The 24,529-nt window shown below is 36.3% G+C and overlaps 1 non-coding gene across 1 annotated transcript; it reads left to right on the plus strand.

Annotated features, from left to right (window-relative positions):
- Positions 1 to 18,207: 18,207 nt before the first annotated feature.
- Positions 18,208 to 18,315, plus strand: LOC112724381 (small nucleolar RNA R71). Its single transcript, XR_003163546.1, has one exon. It is a non-coding gene; the product is annotated as a small nucleolar RNA R71 (small nucleolar RNA).
- The last annotated feature ends 6,214 nt before the right edge of the window (positions 18,316 to 24,529 follow it).

The raw sequence follows: 24,529 nt of genomic DNA on the forward strand, positions 1-24,529 counted from the left end.
GAAAAACTATTTAGCTGCTAGTAAAAGGTTAAATATTAGTAGTTATTTACAGAAATACAAGAAAAATTCTGGAAAAATACGGTGGTCGATAAATTGGTTAAAATGAGTGTTTTATTCAATATACTTTTTTTAGTATTTGTATTTTTTATTTTGGTGAATTACTGCACTTTAAATATTTTTTAAGTATTGTTGTATGATTGACTCTATCAAATAATTCTTAACCACTATAAAATAAAACAAAATTTCACGTAATTGGAATCTATCCATGATTTTAATATATAAGTAACGGTTTTTTAATAGACAAAAACAGCAAAGATGAGGCGCATCATGTATTATATATTTAAAGGAAACTAAATTGAAAATGGTTGTAACGAATTAATTCAGCAGTGCAGATTATTAGTACAAGATACCTACAAAATCAGGCATTGCCATCAAATAATTTAATGGGTGCAGTGGGGTTTTTGTCTATGTACCAATAATACATAGCAGTTGAGCTAGTGTACCACCACCACTGCCATATATTATGAAGTAGCAGACATAATCCTTCCCTTTGTGACCGTAAAATGTGAAAAATCCCATTTAACTGCTCTTGAGTCAAGAAAATGAAGCTCTTTTGTTTCTCGTTTGTCCTAAGGTGTAATAGAATTGATGCTAGTAAGTACTAAAATGAAAAGGCAACAACATCAAGGGAGGATGGGGCGGTGGCTAATGTAGGGCCCAATGAGGAAGTGCGATCACTACCGTCCAATTTGATGTGGGCCCAGATGGACATCACAGTTGGCATAAACACAGAAAAGAAAAGGGCTTTTGGTTCCCATGAGTGTGCAGGCTATGCCAATTGGGCACCGCCCCTTCTATTTTTTCTCCTAAAAAAGTTGCATTAATCCATTCCCTCCTAAGCTTTCCACGTCTTACACTCGTGACATGGGTCCCACTTTCCATCCTCCCTTTCAATCTGCCACCTCACACCTTCTATTTCATTTTCCCTCTTTTCAATTTTAATTATTATAAAGAAGAATAATAATAAGATGAGAATATCTTTTTATTATTTTTTATAATGTCAAAAAATTATTAAATATTCTTACCCCATGTTTTCACCAAATGCTAATGGTAATTTCTTTGCCTTAAGAAAGATGCTCTCTTATTATCATCTTATGAGTAATTGGGTTTTTTTTATCCCCTTATTGAGGATCTCCTCAGTCCTCTCTTCCCTGTCATAATAATAATTCTAGTCTAAGACTATAGTACCAATCTAACACGACTGTCAATATTATTAACTCGGTTTTTGGACGTAACCTACATGCTCTGCCTCTGCAATCTGCATCTCTAATTGCGTGGCATTTTAGCTATTTCATTCCTTTTCTTTTGCAATTCTCATTTTCAGTAGTTATTATATGTGCTTTGCCTTGTGCCGTAATCTGTTTAAATTCATGTATTAAATCCAATTCTTTAAAATTTGATTGATGTGATCTATATACACAGATAACAAATTAATTAATTTGCAATAGTTTCGGCCATACATGATATTTATATTATAACAGAAAAATTTAATGATAACTGTTTTTGCATGGTGAATCAATCGAGCGATATTGTTTAGTACTGGCATGGGAAGACCGGAAGAAGCAATTTTTCCTTGCTCTCTCTACCTTGAATCATTTGAAGTTTGATGATATGGACCAATAATTGTGCACCACATGTATGTATGTAGACCCGTGAATCATGGATGGAATATCTATAATGCTTTGGTATGGTTTAACATAATCTCATGCATATGCTATGTAATCCGGTGTTAGTGTGTGATTCATATTATGGATCCCTTGAATGATGCAAAGGTTTGTTGTATTTAGATATCAAATTTGTTTGGGACACAATGAAAAATCTTGACAATATATATAATGGACTAGTTATTTAGTCTAATAGAAATAAAAAATGAAAATTACTCCATAAATTATCTTAAATCTAAAAATTTTCATTCAATTATTTCAAAAATAATCATCTAAATATTAAATTATAAACCGTTTTCACTTTCCAAATCACTCTTCCTCCCCACTCGGCAGTCACTTTTGTAGCCCCCTTCCTCCATTATCATCGCGGGATCGTCATCAAACAACTATCCACTTAGTTATTAAAATAATCATTTGGCTACCTAGTGAAATGACTATCCAATATTTGTCAATTGTATATACTTAAACTGAATCGAACAAAATAATCATCCAATTAAGAATTAAAATAACAATTTACATACCTAGTAAATTGAGCATCCAACACATTTGCAGGGTAGAAAGAGTGGACGGCTACTAAATTGTGAAAGAGAGCAGAATTAAATCAGAGGTGTTAAAGAAAAGAAAAAAGAGAGCTAAAGATTATATATCTTCATTGATTATGGATATGTAGATATATAGCAACCAAAGTCATAAACCAACAAATTTTTTTTGCCATCCATCTCTACCATCGATTATGTATATTCATTGACTGTGGATATGTGGATATATAGCACGGGAATAACGTGTGTCTCGAACGGTGCAACCGGAGGCGGCGGTCTACGGTGGGGCCTGCATGGCCTGTGTCGGTGGGCAACGGTAGCGAGGACGCATAGAGCCATGGACCGAAGTGATGGAAAGAAAATGAGCGGCAGAAGAGAAATCACATGTGGAGAAAGGAAGTTATTATATACGTAACTATACCATTTTGCAAATCTTTATTTTTTTAAAAAATTTGAACTACGAAATTATTTAATATTAATTAAATTAATTATCATCTGATTTTAATTTTTTTTTACTTCTATTGTATACATTATATCCTAAAATTATTATCACCCTATATTTTTCTTTTAGATATTATTGGCCACAATTATCCTTAGCTTGTATAATAAAATTGCCTGGTTTAATTATTATATGATTTATTTTTAAAATTTAATTTTGATGTATTCTCGTTGTTTTTATTACATAATGTCATGTTAATAAAAATAATTATTTTTATTATTAATCATATAAATAGTCATTCAAAATATAAATTACATAAAATATTATCTTATATTTATTATATTATCTTAAAAGAATAAATAAAAAATTTATGTACATACAAAAAATTAGACATTAAATAAGCTATTATATATTTATATAAATATATAATTATATATATATATATATTATCATGATACTACTTATTCTAAAAATTTAAGTTGATAGTATAAAATAACATGAATATTTATATTTAATTTCTAATAGATCAATGTTACATGATCAATAAATATAATTTTTTTTGTTAATATTTAGTCAGTAATAATTTACACTCATATTTACAAATGTTTTGCATACAAAAAATATATAATTTGCATATATATATTTATTAGAGTTTTACATACATAAAATAATACAATTTGTACCCATTAATCAATATAATTCATAGTTAAACTTTTTAAAATTTGTACACATGAATTAATAAAATAATAATTTAATATTTATGCAGGCTAAATGATGACTAAAAATACTAAAAGTAGCTGATCTTTAAGAATTTTTTTTTTTAATATAAAAATATAATAACAAAAAATAATAATTTTTGATAGTCCCTTATCATTTTTTTTTTTTTTTTTTTACAAACTAAAAATTAATTCGTCACAAACTTAAATGGACTAATAAATTAATCATTAGAACAATCCAAATTAATTTTTCTACCATTTCTCACTAAGATATATACAGTTCACCTAATTGAAAAATAAAATATGGAAGTACGTTTCCAGCGTGTAAACACGTAATATTGGGATGGAGGGTGACATGTCCAACGTGGCGACTGGCGAGACTCATGGCTCACATCACTTAGACTGAACCCGAAATTGCTGCTATTTGATAGAGACTTGTCATCCTTTTTAGGAAAATTCTAACCACAAGAGTGTTCGATCGAAATGCAAATTAATATGGTTTTGCATTATTCATATTTCAATTTGAAGCATAGGTGGCAACAAACATGCACAAGTGTCGTAGGAGTTCACTAATTCAAGCAGATCAGAAGAAGATCATGTGAACTTGTGGGAGATTTTGCTTGAGTTGGCGACATCAATGTCTATTATTTATGTTAAAGCTCCGATGACTCAAAACTAGGGAGGGCCATGCATGCAATGCGTCGCTTTTAATTAGTGTGAGTAAATTATCAGTTTGGGTATTAAACATGTAAGGTGAAAACTCGATAATTATTTTCATGTGAAATTATAATGTAGAATAGTTAGATGATTTAATTCATTATATAATTTTTAATTATTAATTTCACATAAAAATAAATATCTACAAAATATTTACTAAACATGTTATTGTTTATTTTGTGTGTCATTCCATCAACTCTTTTAAAATATCAATTAAATGATTTGAAGTTGTCTTTGTACAAAGATAATAAATAAAAATTGGTGGAAACTCAGGTGAAATTGACTTCCGGTGAAATCGATAACTGAGAATCGTTAAATGATTTAAATAATTTGACTAAATTTTCATTTAACGGCTTTCAGATATTAATTTCACGTGAAATCGACTGCACCTGAATTTTTACCATAAAAATTATTAAATAAATTGACATATTTAATTAAATTATTATTTAATATTTTAAATTATTATCTTTATACTAAAATAACTTTATGATCTATCAATTATCAAATAAATCATCAAGAATACAAAGTCACGTCCAAAAACTTCTGCCTCTGTTTTCAAATTATATCTGAACCAGTGGTAATTGAACTATAAGCTTATTAATAAAGACGGTTAAATGTTAAAAACGTAATGACAGATTCAATGGTTCATATATAGCAAAGCTTCTCAATTAGTGAAACCTCCTAATTATAATTGTGAAAGGTTGCTTCGGGGTTGGGGTGACATGGTTTCGTTGGGGAAAAGGCGGTATTCCCCTTTGATCTTTCTTTTTGGAACTTTCCATATGTTAACGCCTTTGCCTGTTGGTTTGTGTCCAAAATTAGTAACAACCCAGTGACCACTGTGGGGACCCTTTTGCTATCCATCTATGTCTCTCCGATCCACTGAGCCTTTACAATACATTCTCGATCATTCAGAGCTTCTAATCCAATCACGTTCCACTTCGTTGCACTGACAGCAGTATTTAGTTGGGAGAGCCAAATACAACTTGCATTCTAATCTTTATGCATATGGCATGATTGGGTCCAGAAATTTGTGAAACTTTTTGTATATAAATAATGGATAATATTGGCACGGGAAGCCTCGATCTGTATGTACTATCATGTCGGTTCATACATCACTGCAATATTCTGCAATAGCAGTCCAAATACAACGGATAAAAGGATCGTCCAAAAAAATGTGGAGGTGATGATACTATGATAGCATCAAATTGAATAACATATTATATTGTCAACTAATAAAGAGATCACAAAATTCGGGACGTAACAGCTTTATAAGCAATGAAATTGATCTTTGAAAACACGTGACAAGCCTAGGATGACGAAGAATGGACCACACCGATCCGATGTGCTTGTATATTCCCCCTATGAAGCATCAGATTCAAATCCACCTATTTGCATCACATCATCAACAGGATAATATAACGGGATTATGTGCAGTCATGCAAGATAGAAACGGTGGTGGAGCTCTAACAAATTATGAGAAAGTAAGGAAAATGATCCAAGATATATGGACGAATAAGTAGATTAACCAAGGAGGAAAGTGACAATTTAATCTATGAGAATTTTAATTTCGAATTAATTAATTTCTAAAAAAGATAGTAAACAGATAAATACATTGTGTTTTTATATATAGATTATGAGAAACGAAACTATTATTTTAGATTATTCCTCTAAACTCAATACTAAGAATTAGGTTTAAAAATATCTAAAATTTTAAAGAATCGGTTTGAAAATGAAGGGTTATCTCAAATTTCAAAGTATTACACCTTAAAAGTATAACCACAATAATAATCCTTCATCAATTCACTTAATTCCTCACCACTCAACTCTAGGAGTGTAATGGCAATATTATAATTATTATTTCCAACCTTAAAGAAAGAGTTACAATATTGATGATAAATAGGTCTAGGTAAAAGAATAGAACATGATATAAAAAAAGGGACACTCTACTATATAAATTGAAGTGGTATAGAGAGAAAATAAATTCTTTTTATAGTTATTTTTTATTATTTTATTGTTATTCAAAGTGTGGGTCCTATCTTTTTTAATCTCTCTTTCATCCCATAAAAAGAAAGATCTGTAAACCTACATCTTTACCGTATAATTCACCTAAAAAAAGAGTATCAGATAAAAATATACTTGGCAATTTTTACCATACTAGAATCAACTAAATCTAATCATATGCACTATTATAAATACGTAATTAAATATGATCTCTAATTTAATTTTTTTTCTATCTATACTAATTTGAATATCGGAGATCTTGAAAGTACACCTCCCACCATAGGAATGTCAAACTCGGAATGTGAAAAACTTAAAATAGAAATAGAAAGATGGTGACAACATCGTGTCTCCAACTACAAATTTTATTCAGATAACTTCTAATTAATTTGGAAGGACAAAATACTTCTAAACAAAAACGAAATTGTCCATTTGTTCCATTATTTATAGTGACATGTTCTGTTGTTGTTACATGTATAAGAATCGGAGTTTTTCACGTAAAACCGTTTTAATAAAATCATAATTTTAGTACCCATAATATAGACTCAAAATTTAGAAGTTTTAACTTGAAAATATAAAGATGAAATTTGATTTTAATGAATATTTCTCAGTTGAAAAATGTATCTTTTTCGAAAATTTTTTGTAAAAATGTATACTGGCACTTAAGCTGGCAGTACCGACTCTAGTCTGTCCAGTGCCGTGTATTTTAGAAAATAAGATTTTTGAAAATTGATTTATTGTTTTGAAATGACAAAAAAATAATTTAGAATTGAAAACCGGGCACTAATCTTAAAGGTTTTGCCCCAAAGTGGGCAAAACAGACCGAAAATGCTAACGGGTTAGACCGGACCCAAGGCCCAACATATTTAAGAGAGTTAAATGAGCTTTGAGCTCATTTTCCAAACCAAAGAGAGAGAGAGGCACGGTTTTGAGAGAAGAGAGGAGAAGAGGAGATGTCACTATTCACATCCACCTTTTGGGAGCCATAACTTGAGCTACGGAACTCCGATTGACGAGCTGTTTACGACTACGCGAAGCTCTCGTCGAGCTCTTTGTTTCTATCTAAGCAAACCTGGTAAGAAATCGCGTCTCAATCTCCAGTTTTCAGCCCTAGAATTTTGCATTTTTGGGGTTATAGTTTTGAGTAGATTTTGTGGTTTCGCTTGTTTAGGTGATCTCTAATAGCGGGTAATTGTTGGATTTTACCCTTAATCTTGTTGGGTAAAGTAATGTTTTACTAAATCCTTGTGTTTAGTTATTTTGTGTATCTTAGGTTTTGATTTTGATATATATATAATGTTAGTTTGAGCTTTGGTGGCTTGTTGGTGAGTTGAAAGCTTGTTGGACTCCAATCTTGGTGCGGTGTGCATTTTTGGGAGCGGCCAAGGTATGGTTTCGGTCTCCTCTATGTAATATGTAATATCATTGGACACTTAGGCTAGCTGACCTTAATATAGGTTGAAGGATGTGATTGTATGATTAATTGTATATAGATGTATGCTTGAGGATGGATTGGATGTAGGATGAATGAGTTGAATGTGATGATATAAGCTGTTTTACTTTCAAAACTCTGTATGTCAGTATTTAACTAGTCGGCCCAAACTTCGCAAGCCGTGGTTAGATCTTTATATTATTATACTCTTATATAATTACATATATCTTGTTACCTTACATAGTGGATCTTATCTTTTACGCTTTTAGCTTCGTATGAACGTTCGCGCTTTGTAATTCTGTATTAGAGCTTATTTCCTTCATCGGGCTTCTAGAATTATTATTCCTTATATATATATATATATATATATATATATATATATATATATATATATATATGTATGAGCCTTAGAATTGTCATAACCCTTGATTAACCTTTGCTTTACGGCATGAGGTAAGGCTTAGGGTAATTAGGGTGTTACATTTAGTGGTATCAGAGCGGTTCGTCCTCGTGAGCCTGAGGGATGGACCGATTGTGCTTCATTGCATACTCTGAGTCATTTTTCTTTCATGCTATTTAGGTTATCTACTTGATATTTCATAGCATGCTTGTTTGTGAGTGCCTTTTTGGGATAATTGAAGCCCTAGGCTTTTGATATTGAGACTGATCACCTTGATATCGAATGTTTGGTGTAAACAGGAACCCTAATAGCTACTCGCGGACGAGGTCGTACACGTTCACGAAGAGAGAGTAGAAATGAGCAACTGGCCGATAACCATGCCGAGTTCATGGCGGCAATGGCTAATCTTGCGAATACCATGGAGGTCAATGCTGCTACGACTCTGCAAGCTGTGCAGAGGCTGGGTCAACCGGCGGGAAACGGGAACTGTAACGGAAATAGGAACAAAAATGTAAAAGGAGACGGTAATGACTTGGGAGGTGCTCCAATGACTTTGGCTTCGTTTTTGAAGGTTCATCCACCAACTTTCAGAGGTTCGACCAACTCAACTGAAGCGGACGATTGGTTCCGAGCTATGGAGCGTGCACTACAGGCTCAACATGTCCCGGCTAACCAATACGTGGAGTTTGTGGCTTATCAACTGTTAGGAGAGGCACAGAATTAGTGGCAAGGAGGGTGCCAGTTGATGCGACTTCCGAATGCAGAAATCTCTTGGGATGCATTTCAAACGGCATTCTATAAGAAGTACTTTCCTGAATCTGCAAAGGAAGCAAAGGAGATGGAACTTATGCAGCTGAAGCAAGGTTCCTTATCTGTGGCGGACTATACAAGCCGATTTGAAGAGCTTTGTAGGTTCTCTAGGGTGTGTTAGGGTGCCCCAGAGACCTATGAAAGCTGGAAGTGCATCAAGTATCAAAGGGGCTTGAAGGATAACATCATGAATGCGGTGGCTCCTTTGGAGATTCGGATTTTTTCTGATCTGGTAAACAAGGCGAGAGTTGTTGAGGAATATGCACAGATAGTAGCCTCGTCAAGGGACACTCATGGAGGAAACACTAATAGGGAGTGCGACAATTACCTTGGACCAAGGGGACAAAACCTCAAGAGAAATGGTGAAGGGAAGCGGTCAATAGCTTACTCCCCTGATATGAAATGTGAGGAGTGTGGGAACTGCCATCCGAATAAGCCATGCCATTTGGGTATGAAACTATGTTACAAGTGTGGCGCAGCGGGACCTTTGGTTAGAGATTGTCCACATCGGGGAACACATGAGTCGGGTCGATTACAACAGCAGGGTTGAGGTAATTATGAAGCCGGTAGCCAAATCTTAACTTATTTTCATAGTATAGAATATCGCCGTTTGTTTTGAAAAGGTTTTCAAGCTTAGAATGATTTTTAAATTTGGTTTTGAACTTTGGTTTAAAAGATTTGGTTTTGAAACTAGGATTGGAACATTTCGATTAAATGATACGATTTAAAAAGGAAAGTGATTTATATGATTTTGTTAAATTGTGATTTTGGTTTGTAATTTAACTTATCGAAAGGGATTCAAATTGAAAGGTCTTGATTTAAGGATTTCAATGAATCTAGGAAAAATCATGCTTTGAAGTGATTGATTTACAAATAAATAATTTTTGACTCTTTTGAGAAGGTTTTAACAATGGACTCATTTAGATTGAACTTGTTTTAAAGGTTTTGAAAAATATTACAAAATCGGTATTTGGTTTAAGGAAAAAAATTTTCGGATTCAGAATGACGATAATCAGAGTGACGCAGCGGAAGACGAGAGAGAACATCGACACTGTAGGATGATAATGAGTGAGATGCTTTTGCAACTTGTTGGATCGATAACGTTGATAGTGGAATGCTTCGTGGAGAATATATATATATATATATATATATATATATATATATATATATATATATATATATATATATATATATCGCGTGATTCGAATTTTCAAGGGCGAAAATTTTATTAGGAGGGGAGAATGTAAGAACCTGAGTTTTTCACGTAAAATCGTTTTAACAAAATCATAATTTTAGTGTCTAGAATAGATTCAAAATTTAGAAGTTTTAATTTGAAAATATAAAGGTGAAATTTGATTTCAATGAATTTTTCTGAGTTGGAAGACGTATCTTTTTTGAAAAGTTTTTGTAAAAGTGTATACTGGTGCTTAAGCTGGCACTACCGGCTCTAGTCTGTCCAGTACCGTGTATTTTGAAAAATAAAATTTTTGAAAATTGATTTATTATTTTGAAATGACAAAAAAAATTTAGAATTGAAAACCGGGCACTAATCTTAAAAATTTTGGCCCAAAGTGTGCCAAACGGACCGAAAATACTAACGGGTTGGACCGGGCCCAAGGCCCAACATATATAAGAGAGTTAAATGAGCTTTGAGCTCATTTTCCAGCCCAAAGAGAGAGAGAGAGAGGCGCGGTTTGAGAGAAGAGAGGAGAAGAGATGTCACTATTCACATCCACTTTCCGGAAGCCATAACTTGAGCTATGGAACTCCGATTGACGAGCCGTTTGCGGCCACGTGAAGCTCTTATCGAGATCTTCGTTTCTATCTAAGTAAATCTGGTAAAAAATTGTGTCTCAATCTCCAGTTTTCAGCCCTAGAATTCTGCATTTTGGGGGTTATAGTTTTGAGTAGATTTTGTGGTTTCGCTTGTTTAGGTGATCTCTAATAGCGAAAAATTATTGGATTTTATCCCTAATCTCGTTGGGTAAGGTAAAGTTTCACTAAACCCTTGTGGTTAGTTATTTTGTGTATCTTGGGTTTTGATTATATATATATATATATATATATATATATATATATATATATATATATATATATATATATATATATATATATATATATTGTTAGATGATGATTATTGATGAGTTGTGTTGATGGGTGTTAAGATTGAAAGATGGATGTTGATGATGATTTTTTATTGTTGGTTATTATGGTTGATGATGATTGTTGAGAATTATTGGTGTTGATGAGTTTTATGATGGATTTGGTTAATGTTAGATATTGTTTAGTGATGATTACTGGAATTGATGAGGATTTGTTTTGGTTGTTGAGATTGTTGTTGGTTGGTGATGATTATGAGTGTGGACTTATGATTGAATGGGAAATTATGGCTTGGTAGTGAGATATGGTGTAATGGTTGAGTAATTTAGGTGTGGAATTGAGAAGAATGATATGAAATAGTAAGATGTTGGATGTGGTAGTGTTTTATGATGATTGAGCAGGTTTTGCTTTAGTTATGAATTAAGAGTTGGTTAAAAATTGAGGTTTTGTGGATTTTGTAAAAACTAGTTTTTAGTGAACTTTGACGGGTTACACCTTGTGTCTTAGTTTTCAAAATTTGTTGAAACTTGTTTAGAATTAAAGCTCATTGAAAAGTCTTCAAATTGATATAAGGTTTGTAAAATTTGGATTTTTGTAGAGAAAGTTATGATCATTCAAAGTTTGATGTCAAAACCTGAATTCTGCAATGTTGCAGAATTTTGTGATTTCTGGTTTGTGTGCGCACGCACAACCTTGTGCGCACACACACCCTTGTGATTTTTCGAACCTGTGCGCACGCACAGCCTTGTGCATACACACACACAGGGAAAAGCCTTCTGTTAAGAGCGCTAGCACAACCTGTGCGCGCACATAACTAATGAAGTTTTACAACCTGTGCGCACGCACACGATGGAAGGTGCATTCTGTTGAGAGCGCTCGCACGCCTTGTGCGAGCGAATAGAGTTTGAAAAATTTTGCACTTGTGCATACGCACACTGGTGCACGAAATTGTGATCATCAACAATGGCGCCAAAGGACTTGGAGCTCTTAAACATGAATCACACTTTGTCACAATTCCGCACAACTAACCAGCAAGTGCACTGGGTCGTCCAAGTAATACCTTACGTGAGTAAGGGTCGATCCCACGGAGACTGTCGGCTTGAAGCAAGCTATGGTCACCTTGTAAATCTCAGTCAGGCTAATTCAGATGGTGATGGATAATTGAGAATTAAATAATAAATAAAACGTAAAATAAAGATAGAGATACTTATGTAATTCTTTGGTTGGAATTTTAGATAAGCGTATGAAGATGCTTTGTTCCTCCTGAACCTCTGCTTTCCTATTGCCTTCTTCCAATCATTCATACTCCTTTCCATGGCAAGCTTTATGTTGGGCATCACCGTTGTCAATGGCTACTTCCCATCCTCTCAGTGAAAACGTTCCAAATGCGCTGTCACCGCACGGCTAATCATCTGTCGGTTCTCGATCATGTTGGAATAGGATCCATTGATCCTTTTGCGTCTGTCACACGCCCAACAATCGCGAGTTTGAAGCTCGTCACAGTCATCCCTTCCCAGATCCTACTCGGAATACCACAGACAAGGTTTAGACTTTTCGGATCTCAAGAATGACCGCCAATAATTCTAGCCTATACCACGAAGGTTCCAATCTTAGATTAGAAACCCAAGAGATACACATTCAAGCTTGTTTGCATGTAGAACGGAAGTAGTTGTCAGTCACGTGTTCATAGGTGAAAATGGTGATGAGTGTCACATAATCATCACATTCATCATGTTCTTGGGTGCGAATGAATATCTTGGAGAAGAAATAGACTTGAGTTGAATAGAAAAACAATAGTACTTGTATTAATTCATGAAGAACAGCAGAGCTCCACACCTTAATCTATGGTGTGTAGAAACTCCACCGTTGAAAATACAAAAGTGATAATGGTGTAAGTATGGCCGAATGGCCAGCCTCCAAGGTCTAGGGACTAAACGTCCAAAGATCTCTCCAAAATACAATAGTATAAGGTCCTATTTATAGAGAACTAGTAGCCTAGGGTTTACAGAAATCAGTAATTAATGCAGAAATCTTCTTCCGGGCCCACTTGGTGTGTGCTTGGGCTGAGCATTGAAGCTTCCATGTGTAGAGACTTTTCTTGGAGTTAAACTCCAGCTTTTGTGCCAGTTTGGGCATTTAACTCCAGCTTTTGTGCCACTTCTGGAGTTAAACGCCAGAATTCTTGAGCTGACTTAGAACGCCTGTTTGGGCCATAAAATATCGGAAAAAGTATAGACTATTATATATTGCTGGAAAGCCCAGGATGTCTATTTTCCAACTCAATTGAGAGCGCACCAATTGGGCTTCTGTAGCTCCAGAAAATCCACTTCGAGTGCAGGAAGGTCAGAATCCAACAGCATCTGTAGTCCTTTTTCAGCCTCTGAATCAGATTTTTGCTCAAGTCCCTCAATTTCAGCCAGAAAATATATGAAATCACAGAAAAACACACAAACTCGTAGTAAAGTCTAGAAAAGTAATTTTTAAATAAAAACTAATAAAAATATAATAAAAACTAACTAAAATATACTAAAAACATACTAAAAACAATGCCAAAATGCGTATAAATTATCCGCTCATCACAACCCCAACCTTAAATTGTTGCTTGTTCCCAAGTAAAACTCAAATAGGATAAAAAGAAGAGAATATACAATGAATTCCAAAAACATCTTTGAAGATCAGTATTAATTAGATGAGCGGGGCTATTAGCTTTTTGCTTCTGAACAGTTTTGGCATCTCACTTTATCCTTTGAAGTTCATAATGATTGGCTTCTATAGGAACTCAGAATCCAGATAGTGTTATTGATTCTCCTAGTTAAGTATGTTGATTCTTGAACATAGCTACTTTAGGAGTCTTGGTCGTGACCCTAAGCATTTTGTTTTCCAGTATTACCACCGGATACATAAATGCCACAAACACATAACTGGATGAACCTTTTCAGATTGTGACTCAGCTTTGCTAAAGTCCCCAATTAGAGGTGTCCAGAGCTCTTAAACACACTCTTTTTGCTTTTGGACCACGACTTTAACCGCTCAGTCTCAAGTTTTTACTTGACACCTTCACACCACAAGCACATGGTTAGGGACAGCTTGGTTTAGCCGCTTAGGCCAGGATTTTATTCCTGTGGGCCCTCCTATCCACTGATGCTCAAAGCCTTGGATCCTTTTTATCACCCTTGCCTTTTGGTTTAAAGGGGTATTGGCTTTTTCTGCTTGCTTTTCTTTTTTTTTCTCTTTTTTTTCTGCAAGCTTTTCACTGCTTTTTCTTGCTTCAAGAATCAATTTTATGATTTTTCAGATCATCAGATAACATTTCTCCTTTTCCCGTCATTCTTTCAAGAGCCAACAATTTTAACATTCATAAACAATCAAATTCAAAAATATGCACTGTTCAAGCATTCATTCAGAAGAACAATAGTATTGCCGCCACATCAAAATAATTAAACTGTTTTAAAATTTGAAATTCATGCACTTCTTTTTCTTTTTTATTTAAAAACATTTTTCATTTTAAGAAAGGTGATGGATTCATTTTCATAGCTTTAAGGCATAGACACTAAGACACTAATGATCATGTAATAAAGACACAAACATAGATAAACATAAAGCATAAAAATTCGAAAAACAAAAAATAAAGAACAAGGAAATTAAAGAACGGATCCACCTTAGTGATGGCGGCTTGTTCTTCCTCTTGAAGATCTTACGGAGTGCTTGAGCTCCTCAATGTCTCTTCCTTGCCTTTGTTGCTCCTCTCTCATGGTTCTTTGGTCTTCTCTAATTTCATGGAGGAGGATGGAATGCTCTTGGTGCTCCACCCTTAGTTGTCCCATGTTGGAACTTAATTCTCCTAGGGAGGTGTTGATTTGCTCCCAATAGTTTTGTGGAGGAAATTGCATCCCTTGAGGCATCTCAGAGATTTCATGGTGAGGAATTTCCTCATGTCCATGAGTGGGATCTCTTGTTTGCTCCATCCTTTTCTTAGTGATGGGCTGTCCTCATCAATGAGGATGTCTCCCTCTATGTCAATTCCAGCTGAATTGCAGAGGTGACAAATGAGATGAGGGAAGGCTAACCTTGCCACAGTAGAGGACTTGTCCACTACCTTGTAGAGTTCTTGGGATATAACCTCATGAACTTCTACTTCCTCTCTAATCAAGATGCTATGGATCATGATAGCCCGGTCTATAGTAACTTCAGACCGGTTGCTAGTAGAAATGACTGAGCGTTGGATGAACTCCAACCATCCCCTAACCACGGGCTTGAGGTCATGCCTTCTCAGTTGAACCGGCTTCCCTCTTGAATCTCTCTTTCATTGAGCGCCCTCTTCACAGATGTCTATGAGGACTTAGTCCAACCTTTGATCAAAGTTAACCCTTCTAGTGTATGGGTGTGCATCTCCTTGCATCATGGTCAAGTTGAATGCCAACCTTACATTTTCCAGACTAAAATCTAAGTATTTCTCTCGGACCATTGTAAGCCAATTCTTGGGGTCCAGGTTCACACTTTGATCATGGTTCTTGGTGATCCATTCATTGGCATAGAACTCTTGAACCATTAAGATTCCAACTTGTTGAATGGGGTTGGTGAGAACTTCCCAACCTCTTCTTCGGATCTCATGTCGGATCTCCGGATATTTGCCCTTTTTGAGCTTAAAAGGGACCTCGGGGATCACCTTCTTCTTGGCCACAACTTCATAGAAGTGGTCTTGATGCACCTTTGAGAGAAATCTCTCCATCTCCCATGACTCGGAGGTGGAAGCTTTTGCCTTCCCTTTCCTCTTTCTAGAGGTTTCTCCGGCCTTTGGTGCCATTAATGGTTATGGAAAAACAAAAAAGCTTTAGCTTTTACCACACCAAACTTAGAAGGTTTGCTCGTCCTCGAGCAAAAGAAGAAAGAAGAGAGTAGAAGAAGAAGAAATAGAGGAGATGGAGGGGGCTTTGTGTTTCGGCCAAGGGGGAGAAGTAGTGTTTAGGTTGTGTGAAAATGAAGGAGTGAAGATGGGTTTATATAGGAGTAGAGAGGGGGGTATGGTTCGGCCATTATGGGTGGGTTTGGGTGGGAAACTGGTTTGAATTTGAATGGTGAAGTAGGTGGGATTTTATGAAGGATGGATGTGAGTGGTGAAGAGAATGGTGGGATTTGATAGGTGAGGGGTTTTTGGGGAAAAGGTATTGAGGTGATTGGTGAATGAGTGAAGAAGAGAGAGAGAGAGAGGTGGGGTAGGTGGGGATCCTGTGGGGTCCACAGATCCTGAGGTGTCAAGGATTTCTCATTCCTGCACCATGTGGCGTGCAAAACGCCCCTTGCTACCAATCCTGGCGTTAAACGCCAGGCTGCTGCCCATTTCTGGCATTTAACGCCAGCTTCTTGCCCATTCCTGGCGTTAAACGCCAGTCTGGTGCCCATTTCTGGCGTTAAACACCCAGAATGGTGCCAGACTGGGCGTTTAACGCCTATTCTACTACCCTTACTGGCGTTTAAACGCCAGTAAGTTTCTCCTCTAGGGTGTTCTATTTTTCATTCTGTTTTCCTTCTGTTTTTGCTTTTTCAATTGTTTTTGTGACTTCACATGATCATCAACCTATAGAAAACATAAAATAACAAAAGAAAATAGAAATTTAACATAGATAATTAAAGATTGGGTTGCCTCCCAACAAGCGCTTCTTTAATGTCAATAGCTTGACAGTGGGCTCTCATGGAGCCTTACAGATGTTCAGAGCAATGTTGGAATCTCCTAACACCAAACTTAGAGTTTGACTGTGGGGGCTCTGTTTGTCTCTGTATTGAGAGAAGCTCTTCATGCTTCCTCTCCATGGTTACAGAGGGGTATCCTTGAGCTTTAAACACAAGGGAGTCTTCATTCACTTGAATGATCAATTCTCCTTTGTCAACATCAATCACAACTTTTGCTATGGCTAGGAAGGGTCTGCCAAGGATGATGGATTCATCCATACACTTCCCAGTCTCTAGGATTATGAAGTCAGCAGGGATGTAATGGTCTTCAACCTTTACCAAGACATCCTCTACAAGTCCATAAGCCTGTTTCTTTGAATTGTCTGTCATCTCTAGTGAGATTCTAGCAGCTTGTACCTCAATAATCCCTAGTTTCTCCATTACAGAGAGAGGCATAAGGTTTATACTTGACCCTAGGTCACACAGAGCCTTCTCAAAGGTCATGGTGCCTATGGTACAAGGGATTGAGAATTTTCCAGGATCTTGTCTCTTCAGAGGTAATTTCTGCCTAGTCAAGTCATCCAGTTCTTTGATGAGCAATGGAGGTTCATCCTCCCAAGTCTCATTACCAAACAACCTGGCATTTAGCTTCATGATTGCTCCAAGGTACTTAGCAACTTGCTCTTCAGTAACATCTTCATCCTCTTCAGAGGAAGAATACTCATCAGAGCTCATGAATGGCAAAAGTAAATTCAATGGAATCTCTACGGTCTCTGTGTGAGCTTCAGATTCCCATGGTTCCTCATCAGGGAACTCCATGGAGGCCAGTGGATGTCCATTGAGGTCTTCCTTAGTGGAGATCACTGCCTCTTCCTCCTCTCCAGGTTCGGCCTTGTGGGTTGTGTTTATGGCCTTGCACTCTCTCTTTGGATTCTCTTCTGTATTGCTTGGGAGAGTACTAGGAAGGAGTTCAGTAATTTTCTTACTCAGCTGACCCACTTGTGCCTCCAAATTTCTAATGGAGGACCTTGTTTCAGTCATGAAACTTTGAGTGGTTTTGATTAGATCAGAGACAATGGTTGCTAAGTCAGAATGGCTCTGCTTAGAATTCTCTATTTGTTGCTGAGAAGATGATGGAAAAGGCTTGCTATTGCTAAACCTGTTTCTTCCACCATTATTGTTGTTGAAACTTTGTTGAGGTCTCTGTTGATCATTCCATGAGAGATTTGGATGATTTCTCCATGAAGGATTATAGGTGTTTCCATAGGGTTCTCCCATGTAATTCACCTCTTCCATTGCTGGGTCCTCAGGATCATAAGCTTCTTCTTCAGAGGAAGCTTCCTTAGTGCTACATGTTGCTTCTTGCATTCTAGACAGACTCTGAGAAATCATATTGACTTGTTGAGTCAATATCTTATTCTGAGCCAATATGGCATTTAGAGTATCAATCTCAAGAACTCATTTCTTCTGAGTTGTCCCATTATTCACAGGATTCCTTTCAGAAGTGTACATGAATTGGTTATTTGCAACCATTTCAATGAGTTCCTGAGCTTCTGCAGGCGTCTTCTTCAGATGAAGAGATCCTCCAGCAGAGCTATCCAATGACATCTTGGATAGTTCAGACAGACCATCATAGAAAATACCTATGATGCTCCATTCTGAAAGCATGTCAGAAGGGCACCTTCTGATCAATTGCTTGTATCTTTCCCATGCTTCATAGAGGGATTCTCCTTCCTTCTGTCTGAAGGTTTGGACTTCCACTCTAAGCTTGCTCAATTTTTGAGGTGGAAAGAACTTTGCCAAGAAGGCATTGACTAGCTTTTCCCAAGAGTTCAGGCTTTCTTTAGGTTGTGAATCCAACCATGTCCTAGCTCTGTCTCTTACAGCAAAAGGGAAGAGCATAAGTCTGTAGACTTCAGGGTCAACCCCATTGGTCTTGACAGTGTCACAGATTTGCAAGAATTCAGCTAAGAACTGATGAGGATCTTCCAATGGAAGTCCATGAAACTTGCAATTATGTTGCATTAGAGAAACTAATTGAGGCTTAAGCTCAAAGTTGTTTGCTCCAATGGCAGTGATTGAGATGCTTCTCCCATAGAAGTCGGGAGTAGGTGCAGTAAAGTCACCAAGCACCTTCCTTGCATTGTTGGAATTGTTGTTTTTGGCTGCCATGGTTTCTTCTTCTTTGAAAAGCTCTGTTAGGCCCTCTAGAGAGAATTGTGCTTTAGCTTCTCTTAGCTTTCTCTTCAAGGTCCTTTCAGGTTCAGGATCAGCGTGAACAAATATGCCTTTATCTTTGTTCCTGCTCATATGAAAGAGAAGAGAACAAGAAAGTAGGGAATCCTCTATGTCACAGTATAGAGATTCCTTGAGGTGTCAGAGGAAAAGAAGAATAGAAGGAGGAGGTAGATAGAAGAGAATTCGAACATATAAAGAAGGATAGAGTTCGAATTGCACCTTGATGAGGAGTGTTAGTCCCTAAAATAGAAGGATGTGGGAAGAGGGGAAGAATTTTCGAAAATAAATTAAAAAGATTTTGAAATAATAAAAAGAAATTTGAAAATTTGATTGAGATTTTCGAAAATTAAGATTGGGAAAGAAATTAAGTGATTTTTGGAAAAGATTTTGAAATTAGAAATAAAAAAGATATGATTGAGAGTTAATTTTGAAAAAGATGTGATTGAAAAGATATGATTGAGAAGATATGATTGAAAATCAAACTAAAAAAAGAAAGTTTTAAAATTAAAGTTGATTACTTGACTAACAAGAAATTAGAAGATATGACTCTAGAATTAAAACTTTTGATCCTTTCTTAGTAGGCAAGTAACAACTAGAAAATTTGAAGTAAATCATTAATTATAACAAGGATTTTCAAAAATAATAAAAAAATGGAAAGAAATTGATTTTAAAGAGATATGATTGAAAAGATATGATTTGAAAAAGATTTGATTTTGAAAAATTATGAAAATTTGAAAAAGATTTGAATTAAAAACAAAATCTTCCCTCTAGTGTCATCCTGGCGTTAAACGCCCAGCCAGGTACCCTGGCTGGCGTTTAAACACCAGTTTTCCTTCTTCACTGGGCGTTTTGAACGCCCAGCTTTTTCTGTTTGATTCCTCTGCTGAATGTTCTGAATCTTCAATTCTCTGTATTATTGACTTGAAAAGACATAGTTTTGAGAAATTTTTTTGAATTTTTCAATGATGAGAAACAATCAAAATATAATTAATCTTAGGAAACTCAAATCAAACAAACAATGCATGCAGGACACCAAACTTAAAAATTTTCATATAAGAGACATTAACAAATTGAGAATGCATATGAGAAACAACTAAACACACAAAACAAGGGAATTTAAAGATCAGAGCAATGAAATCATCAAGAACAACTTGAAGATTAATGAAGAACATATTGCATATTTTCGAAAAATGCAAGAAGAATGCAATTGACACCAAACTTAAAAATTGACATTAAACTCAAACAAGAAACATAAAATATTTTTGATTTTTTTATTTTATAATTTTTTTTTTATTTTCGAAACTTATATGGAAAAGAAAATAAAGGGATTCAAAACTTTAAATAAGAATTTTGGGAATCATGCAATGTTAGTCTAAAGCTTCAGTCTAAAAAGATTAGACATGGTTGGCTAAGCTTCAGCAGGACATTACATTCAGCAGCTAAATTTATGAGAATCAATCAGCTTTTGTGATGATAAGAGCATCACCTTGAAACTCTAGAATTCATTTTTAAAAATTCTGAAAAATAAAAAGAAAAGTACCTAATCTAAGCAACAAGATGAACCGTCAGTTGTCCAAACTCGAACAATCCCCGGCAACGGCGCCAAAAACTTTGTGCACGAAATTGTGATCATCAAAAATGGCGCCAAAGGACTTAGAGCTCTTAAACATGAATCACACTTTGTCACAATTCCACACAACTAACCAGCAAGTGCACTGAGTCGTCCAAGTAATACCTTACGTGAGTAAGGGTCGATCCCACGGAGACTGTCGGCTTGAAGCAAGCTATGGTCACCTTGTAAATCTCAGTTAGGCTAATTTAGATGGTGATGGAGAATTGATAATTAAATAATAAATAAAACGTAAAATAAAGATAGAGATACTTATGTAATTCTTTGGTTGGAATTTCAGATAAGCGTATGAAGATGCTTTGTTCCTCCTGAACCTCTGCTTTCCTATTGCCTTCTTCCAATCATTCATACTCATTTCCATGGCAAACTTTATGTTGGGCATCACCGTTGTCAATGGCTACTTCCCGTCCTCTCAGTGAAAACGTTCCAAATGCATTGTCACCGCACGGCTAATCATCTGTCGGTTCTCGATCATGTTGGAATAGGATCCATTGATCCTTTTACGTCTGTCACACGCCCAACAATCCCAAGTTTGAAGCTCGTCACAGTCATCCCTTCCCAGATCCTACTCGGAATACCACAGACAAAGTTTAGACTTTTTGGATCTCAAGAATGACCGCCAATAATTCTAGCCTATACCACGAAGGTTCCAATCTTAGATTAGAAACCCAAGAGATACACATTCAAGCTTGTTTGCATGTAGAACAGAAGTGGTTGTCAGTCACGTGTTCATAGGTGAGAATGGTGATGAGTGTCACATAATCATCACATTCATCATGTTCTTGGGTGCGAATGAATATCTTGGAGAAGAAATAGACTTGAGTTGAATAGAAAAACAATAGTACTTGTATTAATTCATGAAGAACAGCAGAGCTCCACACCTTAATCTATGGTGTGTAGAAACTCCACCGTTGAAAATACAAAAGTGATAATGGTGTAAGTATGGCCGAATGGCCAGCCTCCAAGGTCTAGGGACTAAACGTCCAAAGATCTCTCCAAAATACAATAGTATAAGGTCCTATTTATAGAGAACTAGTAGCCTAGGATTTACAGAAATCAGTAATTAATGCAGAAATCTTCTTCCGGGCCTACTTGGTGTGTGCTTGGGCTGAGCATTGAAGCTTCCATGTGTAGAGACTTTTCTTGGAGTTAAACACTAGCTTTTGTGCTAGTTTGGGCGTTTAACTCCAGCTTTTGTGCCAGTTCTGGAGTTAAACGCCAGAATTCTTGAGCTAACTTGGAACGCCTGTTTGGGCCATCAAATCTCGAGCAAAGTATAGACTATTATATATTGCTGGAAAGCCCAGGATGTCTACTTTCCAACTCAATTGAGAGCGCGCCAATTGGGCTTTTGTAGCTCCATAAAATCCACTTCGAGTGCAGGGAGGTCAGAATCCAACAACATCTGCAGTCCTTTTTCAGCCTCTGAATCAGATTTTTGCTCAAGTCCCTCAATTTCAGCCAGAAAATACCTGAAATCATAGAAAAACACACAAACTCATAGTAAAGTCCAGAAAAGTGATTTTTAAATAAAAACTAATAAAAATATAATAAAAACTAACTAAAATATATTAAAAACATACTAAAAACAATGCCAAAAAGCGTATAAATTATCCACTCATCACACACCTCTATGCGTACGCACATGTTTTAAAAATCTCTCTGGGCGTGCGTACGCACACCCCTGTGCATACGCACACGCCCTGTTTTTCAACTTAAACTTTATTTTTGACTATTTCACTTTTCCAACGAGTTTGTACACTTCTGTGACACCTATTTAAGACTCTTTGGCTTATTTTTGGGTACCAAAATAATGGAAAGGTCCTAGCAGATTTGAGTTGGATTTTACTTTGAAAAGTTAATGAATGGAGGTTTAGGTTTCTGGTGTATTGATGATGAAATTGGTTGAAAGAGAAGGAAGAGTATTGAAATTGGTGATTCCCGACAACGAATTAAGAAACTGATGAGCTAGTGAATTTGGAATGGAAAGTTATGAATTGATGATGGCTGTGATGAGTTGAAAACTTGGAAATGATTGATCATGGTTGATGGAATGAGTATGAGTGGAAGTGTGCTATGAGGAGTGGCCTCTGAGTTTGAATATGTGATTACGATATGCATTGTTCTCCACTGTAGGGGCTGTGGCAGTCTCCCGCCTACGTTCAGATGTGAGGCTGAAGCTGGGCTTCTCACTCATATTTATCGCTCAAGAGGAAGGTGGTAGGGCACTCTCCCTCAGAATGTTTCCCTTTGAAAGGAGAAGGTGGTAGGGCACTCATCCCTCAGAAATTTTTCTCCTGAGCATGGGTTTCTCTCTGGTTGCAAGGTGGTAGGGCACTAACCCACGAAATCATGCGGCATCCAGAGGAAGGTGGTAGGGCACTCTCCCTCGGAATGTTTCCCTTTGAAAGGAGAAGGTAGTAAGGCGCTTATCCCTCGGAATTATTCCTCCTGAGTATGCGCAATAGAGAGACTAATCCGGGAGTTGCCGTCTGGATTTTGTGTCGTGTTTGGCACTATAACCGACATGTGATATCACAGCCAATAGGACAAGCATTCATCATATGCATCTTCTATATGCTTGCTTGCTTTGATTGCTTGAGTTTGTCTAATTGTATAATATGCCTCCTTGTTTCTTGAATTACTTGTTATATAATTGAATACTACCTGTGTTTTCCTTGCTTGCATTATCTGTGTTTATCTGGTGCTAAGGAGGTTAGGTAGGCGGTGGCAATGGGATCGCACGGAGGGTAGGTTGGTGAAGGCTGTGGGACAGCGGTGACTAGTTTAGTTAGAAATTTCCTAAGATTAGATACGTTGTTTATTATTTGTGGTTTAAGTTATTTATTTCGTTAAGTTTAGATATCTGTTTGGTATGAAGCTCTAGGATTGCCTCTAGCATCCCGGGGTCTTACATCTTACATTACTGGGTACTGTTACCATACTGAGAACCCCCTGTTCTCATTCCATACGTTGTTGATGTTTTTCAGATGCAGGTCGTAACCCACCTCAGTGAGTTGCTTGATGGTAGCAGAGCGGATGATCTTATTCTATTTTGTTGTCATTTTGGTTATTTTGATAAGTACTCTCACTTTTGTATTTACTTCTGCCTTAGAGGCTTACCGTGAGAGTGATACTTTGTATAAGCTGTTTTACTTTCAAAACTTTGTATGTCAGTATTTAACTAGTCGGCCCAAACTCCGTGAGCCATGGTTAGATCTTTATATTATTATACTCTTATATAATTACATATATCTTGTTACCTTACATAGTGGATCTTATCTTTTACGCTTTTAGCTTCATGTGAACATTCACGCTTTGTAATTCTGTATTAGAGCTTATTTCCTTCATCGGGCTTCTAGAATTATTATTGCTTATATATATATATATATATATATATATATATTTATATATATATTTATATTTATGTATGAGCCTTAGAATTGTCGTAACCCTTGATTAACCTTTGCTTTACGGCATGAGGTAAGGCTTAGGGTAATTAGGGTGTTACAACATGAACACAGAGACGATGTCATTTCAGACATTGAAACATTCACTATCTTCTAATTTATTATATAATCCTCATTATTTACTCTCTATTTACCATGAATCTTAATGAAGTAGGTGAAATATCACTCTAAATACTACAAGAAAAACGCTGAATACCGTCAGATTTAGCGTCGCACATTAGCGTCGGCTTTACTGACAGATTTATTGACGGTTTTAGTGTGGAATTCGTCAGGTCAAATCATTACTAGCAGATTTCTGTTTTTGATGGTAAATTTGGTGGTAAAATTTGAGGAAAAACGGAAAAATAGGCGCGGAATGTAGCGAAGAATTTACTGGCAGATTTTCCGCCGGTAAACCCAATTAGTGGAACGCTGCATTTTGGTGACCAGCAATGTGTTACCGTTGGGTTTATCCCCGTCGGATTTATTCCCCGGTAAATCCAATGGTAACATGACCTAAAATTCGAAGCGCGAACCATCTCCCCATTCATTTCGAAATCTCTCTTTCTCTTTCTAACCTCTCTTTTTCCATTCTATCTCAAACCATTTCCTTTCCCCGCCGCTCCGTCAGCCCCGCCAGCGCCACCGGATCCTGTCACCGCCTCCT

Source organism: Arachis hypogaea, chromosome 11 (assembly GCF_003086295.3).
Source record: "Arachis hypogaea cultivar Tifrunner chromosome 11, arahy.Tifrunner.gnm2.J5K5, whole genome shotgun sequence".
Classification (NCBI taxonomy): Eukaryota; Viridiplantae; Streptophyta; class Magnoliopsida; order Fabales; family Fabaceae; genus Arachis; species Arachis hypogaea.